Raw genomic sequence first — 6000 nt, 5'->3', positions numbered from 1 at the left:
AACTTTTCAAGCCATGAACGCAAATTTGCATATGGTCGGCGCAAAGGGGATAATAATAATGACAAATTATAACACGTCTGCAAATATCCAGGCATAAGTGGCCACCAGCAGAATAAAGTCAGCGGTGAGCACCAACTGGATGAAGGGCTGACATATTTGGTGGCGTTGTACAAAAGGAGAGGAAATTAGTTCAGAGTCATTCAGGCCGAGTCATACAAAGTGATACAAAGTGCTCTGGTGTGTTTTGATACATTGTGTTATTGTTTTGATGGAAAAGTTACATGAAACAAAACATTTGCATCATATAAAAGAATTAAATTTGTACACATCACCCCCTCCCCCTTCCTTTCACATTACAAGGCCCCGTGCACACTTACCGATTAGGAATTGCGAGTAGAATCACCGCCTTTCTACCCACAATTCTAAATCACACTTGCACCCCAAGCATGGAATGATTTTGTTATGAGCAACATGCAAAAATCATGTAAAAAAAAAAAAAAAAAAAAAAAAAAAAAAAAAAAAAAAAAAAAAAGAAGAAGAGAGAAACACTTCCTGGTACAAGGCACAAAATTCCGGCCAAAAATTGCGGCAAAACACACGACGCGCTTGCGGTGCCAATGTTTCTTAATGGCACCCAAACGCAGTGCGATTTTGCTGCGATTGTCGCACAACAAAATACACGAAAATCACGTCAAGATGAGAGTCGCCAAATGCGCTTGGTTCAAAGAAAAAAAAAAAAAAAATGGTCCTGGAGCTCCTTTGTCGCTCCCACTTAAGTGAATGGGCTGCCCTATGCGCAACACATGGAAATGCACGTTAAATCGCTTAACAAAAATTACGAAATACGAACGGCATCTAACCTGTCGGTCCCGCATACACAGACATTACAGTTCTAATAACACCTACGCTCTCGGGTTGTCTGCTTATACAGCTAGAGCAGACCATACACATCACAATCCGATCGTACGGGCAGATCCACCACCAACAAGGGCCCGTCTGATTGGTAGGTCCATTATATTACAAAAGTTTTGAGAAGTATAAAGCTGAATTGTACAAAGATTGTAGCATGGGTGCTGAATTTCAGGCGTCCTGTCACTTTAAATACTTTGTTCGGGCCAAGCTGACCCAACAGAAGCATTTAAAGTGACAGGACACCTGGAATTCAGCTGTAAGGATGCATTGTGTGTGTGTGTAATATACATATCATTTTATTTAACCTGATGCTTCATCGCCAGACATATCGATCTCTGCAACTAAGATTTATAATTTTCTATTAAACCAACCGAACGTTCGCAAGTCACACAAACCGGTACTTCATGGAGGCGCAATTTCCATTCCGTCTGCCAATGTGTGCGCCCTGCGAACGTACAATCGCCCAATCACCTCCACAGGGGAGGCTTTGTGACTCATAATAAACTCAGATCTACATGGGGGGGCGCGCATTTCTAGGATCACCGCTCCCCCCCCCCCCCCCCCCGTACGTATCAAAAGTTATTGCCCCCGGAGGATTCACAGTCGTATAAAATCACAGAACGGATCAAATACAAAAGTACAGGAATCAATAATAAAAAGATAGCGCGTCACTAAATCCAGCCTATCGCTTTAAGAAAAAAAAAAAAAAAAAAGATGAAACGCAAACTTTATTGTTATGAGAGGCCTGGAAGGCGATGAGTTTGTCACTTGTGCATGACCCCCCCCACCACCACCACCATTTTACATACAAAACAATGCATTTGCAGCGCCCCCCCCCCACTTGTAGGTGCACCCTTTTAAAGTCTACCCCGCCAGCCCAACCACCCCCTTTGCATTTACGTTGCCCGTTATAGATACAGTGCAATGCGTTTGCAGGCCTCCGTCAACTGTAGGTGCACCCCTTAAAGTGCCACCCCCTTAGAATTACCCCAATCAGCCCAACAACCCCTCCTCCGCCCCCCCCCCCCCCCCGTTGCCCATTTTACATACAAAGCAATGCGTTCACAGGCCTCCGTCACCTGTAGGTGCACCCTTTAAAGTGATCCCCCCCCTCCCTTAGGGTTACCCCAATCAGCCCAACTAACCCTACCCCACCCCCCAGTGAATTCATTACATACAAAACAATGCATTTTTAGGCCTCCATCATCTGTAGGTGCACCCCCTTGAAGTGAACCCCCCTCCTCAAAGTGACCCCCAACCAGCCCAACTACCCCTCCCCTCGGTGTCAGTTTTACATACAGTGTGTTCACAGGCCTCCGTCACCTGTAGGTGCACCCCCTTAAAGTGAACCCCCCCTCCTTAAAGTGACCCCCAACCAGCCCAACTACCCCTCCCCTACCCTCGGTGTCAGTTTTACATACAGTGTGTTCACAGGCCTCCGTCACCTGTAGGTGCACCCCCTTAAAGTGAACCCCCCCCTCCTTAAAGTGACCCCCAACCAGCCCAACTACCCCTCCCCTACCCTCGGGGACAGTTTTACATACAGTGTGTTCACAGGCCTCCGTCACCTGTAGGTGCACCCCCTTAAAGTGAAACCCCCCCCCTCCTTAAAGTGACCCCAACTATCCCTCCCCTACACTCAGTGCCAGTTTTACATACAATAAGTTCGCAGGCCTCCGTCACCTGTAGGTGCACCCCCTTAAAGTGACCCCCCCCCTCCTTAAAGTGACCCCCAACCAGCCCAACTAACCCTCCCCCATGACCAGTTTTCATATACAAAGCAAAGTGTACACAGGCTTCCGACACATGTAGGTAAACCCCTTTAAAAGTGAACCCCCCCCCCCCCTTAAAGTGACCCACCACCAGCCTAACTACCCCTCCCCCATTTTACATACAATGCGTTCGCAGGCCTCCGTCACTTGTAGGTGCACCCCCTTAAAGTGACCCCCAACCACCCCTCCCCCTCTTACATACAAAAGCATACATGCACTTACCTTAAGAAACAAAGCACCCAAAACAGGATGGGGGGGGGGGTAAAAGAGAAAAAAAAAAAAAGGGATAAACAACCCTACACCGGGAGCGTAGACATGTCTGCCGTGAGGGAGGAAATCCAAAAATTCAAAAAGAAAAAGAAAACCAATGTCAGGTTTGGAATGCAATGTGGTTGCAGGCTTTGGGCCTGGAGATAATGGCAGGCTGAGGGGGCAGGAGGCTGGGGAGGGGAGGCCGGGCCTTTGTTTGCTGGGCTCTCTTCCTCAACAATGGCTGCTCCTGGCCTGTTGTGTGCTGGGCCCTGTGCTGGTGGGTCCCTACAGGAGCCTTCCAGTCCTCTCACACTCCCCCCCCCTCTTCTCTATGTGTCTCCCACAATGAGGCCCCAGGAGGTGGCCTGTCCTGCACCCTTCCCCCTCCAGCTCTCTAGGGCTGCTCCTCGCTCACTCTGGCTCTCATGAATACAGGGGATGGGGAGGAGGAGGAAGAGGCTGGGAGGGACCCGGAGCAGCCATAGGCTGAAAGGACAACAAAAGACAAGAGGAGGCAGAAGGGGAGATTCCTCTTATTGTAGGGGGGGTGGGTGGAGGGACACAAAGCTCAGGAAATGCTCCTGGGTTGGCATCGCTCACATGTTGTGGTGGGACGCTCGCAGGGTGCACTTGTTGTGGTGGGACACTCGTAGGGTGCCCTTGTAGTCAGACGCTCATAAGGTTTCCTTGCTGGTGTGTGTTGATCGCAGGGTCCACTTGTTGTAGTTGGACACTCATAGGGTGCCCTAGTTGTGGTGGGTTGCTCGTAGGGTGCCCTTGTTGTGGTGGGTTGCCCGTAAAGTGCCCTTGTTGTGGTGGGTTGCCCGTAAAGTGCCCTTGTTGTGGTGGGTTCCCCGTAAAGTGCCCTTTTTGTGGTGGGTGGCTCATAGGGTGCCCTTGTTGTGGTGGGTTGCTTGTAGGGTGCCCTTGTTGTGGTGGGTTGCTCGTAGGGTGCCCTTGTTGTGGTGCGTGGCCCGTAGGGTGCCCTTGTTGTGATGGGTCACTCGTAGGGTGCCCTTGTTGTGGTAGGTCACTCATAGTAGGGTGCCCTTGTGGTGGGTTGCTTGCAGGGTGCCCTTGTTGTGGTAGGTCACTCGTAGGGTGCCCTTGTTGTAGTCGGACGCTCATAGAGTGCCCTTGTTGTGGCAGGTCGCTTGCAGGATGCCCTTATTAGGGTGAGTTGCTCACAGGGTGCCCTTGTTGTAGTGGGACGCTCATAGGGTGCCCTTGTTGTGGTAGGTCACTCATAGGGTGCTTGTTGTGGTGAGTTGCTCATAGGGTGCCCTTGTGGTGGGTCATTTGTAGGGCACCCTTGTTGTGGTTGGTCACTCACAGGGTGCCCTTGTTGTAGTGGGACGCTCGTAGGGGGCCCATGTTGTTGTAGGTCACTCATAGGGTGCCCTTGTGGTGGGTCATTCGTAGGGTGCCCTTGTTGTGGTGGGTCACTTTCAGGGTGCCCTTATTAGGGCAGGTTGGTTGCAGGGTATCTATATTGGGGTGGGTTTCTCACAGGGTGCTTGTGCAGTGGGACACTCATAGGGTGCCCTTGTGGTGGGCCATTCGTAGGGTGACCTTGTTGTGGTGGGTCGCTTTCAGGATGCCCTTATTAGGGTGGGTTTCTTACAGGGTGGCCTTGTTCTGGTAGGTCGCTTGCAGGGTATCTATATTGGGGTGGGTTGTTCACAGGGTGCTCGTGCAGTGGGACACTCATAGGGTGCCCTTGTTGTGGTGGGATGCTTGCAGGGTGCCCTTGTTCTCCCTTATTCTAGTTGGTACTCGCAGGGTGCTCTTGTTAGGGCGGGAAGCTTTCAGGGTGCCCTTATTGCAGTTGCTCGCAGGGTGCCCCTATTGTGGTGGGTCATTTGCAGGGTGTCCTTGTTCTGCTAGGTTGTCCCAGGGTGTCCTTGTTCTCCTAGGTTGCTCGCAGGGTGCTCTTGTTGTGCTGGGACGTTCGCAGGGTGCCCCTGCTGAAGTGGGTCACTTGCAGTGTAGGCAGACGGTGATATTCGTCTCAGGGTGCTCTTGTTCAGGTGGGATGATCGCAGGGTGCTCTTGCTGTAGTGGAAAGCTCGCAGGGTTTACTTGTTCTGGTGGGTCATTCACAGGGTGCCTTTGTTCTGGGTCATTCACAGGGTGCTCATGTTCAGGTGGGATGATCGCAGGGTACCCTTGTTGTAGTGGAAAGCTTGCAGGGTTCTCTTGTTCTGGTGGGTCATTCACAGGGAACCCTTGTTTTGATGAGTTGCTTGCAGGGTGCCCTTGTTCTGGTGGGTTGCTTGCAGGGTGCCCTTGTTGCATCAGGTCACTCGCAGGGTGCGCTTGTTGCGTCAGGTCACTCAGGGTGCCTTTGTTCTTTTGGGATGCTCACTAGGTGCCCTTGTTGTAGTGAGTCATTTGCAGGATGCCCTTGCTCTTCTGGGATGCGTGAGGGTGCCCTTGCTGTAGTTTGATGCTCGACAGTGTGCCCTTATTCTGTTGGGTTGCTTGCAGGGTGCCCTTGTTGCACCAGGTCACTTGTAGGGTGCCCTTTTTCTGGTGGGCTACTCCTTGGGTGTCCTTGTTGCGGCAGGGAGCAAGGAGCCCTTGTTGCTGCGGGTCGCTTGCAGGGAGCCCTTGTTGTGGCGGGTCGCTTGCAGGGGGCCCTTGTTGAGGCGGGTCGCTTGCAGGGGACCCTGGTTGCGGTGGGTCGCTTGCAGGGAGCCCCTGTTGCGGCGGGTCGCTTGCAGGGAGCCCCTGTTGTGGCGGGTCGCTTGCAGGGAGCCCTTGTTGAGGCGGATCGCATGCAGGGGGCCCTTGTTGAGGCTGGTCGCTTGCAGGGGGCCCTTGTTGATGGGGGTCGCTTGCAGGGGGCCCTTGTTGATGGGGATCGCTTGCAGGGAGCCCTTGTTGAGGCGGGTGGCTTGCAGGGAGCCCTTGTTGAGGCGGGTGGCTTGCAGGGAGCCCTTGTTGAGGCGGATTGCTTGCAGGGAGCCCTTGCTGAGGCGGATTGCTTGCAGGGGGCCCTTGTTGAGGCGGGTCGCTTGCAGGGGGCCCTTGTTGAGGCGGGTCGCTTGCAGGGGGCCCT

At 52.5% G+C, this 6000-nt stretch overlaps 1 protein-coding gene across 9 annotated transcripts in view; it reads right to left on the bottom strand.

Annotated features, from left to right (window-relative positions):
* LDB1 (LIM domain binding 1) overlaps nt 1–6000 on the bottom strand; it is a 228660-nt gene that overhangs the window by 50956 nt on the left and 171704 nt on the right. Inside the window, exon 1 of one of the 9 annotated variants that reach the window (XM_073595474.1) lies at nt 2907–3388. The exons of the other annotated variants lie outside the window; for them this stretch is intronic. The gene's annotated coding sequence lies outside the window, so the exon portion shown is untranslated. Of the gene's footprint in view, nt 1–2906; nt 3389–6000 lie in introns of those variants that run through there. 9 annotated transcript variants of the gene reach the window in all.

This window comes from Aquarana catesbeiana, linkage group LG08, assembly GCF_042186555.1.
Source record: "Aquarana catesbeiana isolate 2022-GZ linkage group LG08, ASM4218655v1, whole genome shotgun sequence".
NCBI classification, from domain to species: Eukaryota; Metazoa; Chordata; class Amphibia; order Anura; family Ranidae; genus Aquarana; species Aquarana catesbeiana.
Note: the sequence above shows the minus strand (reverse complement) of the source record. Positions and strands in the feature narration are given on the sequence as shown.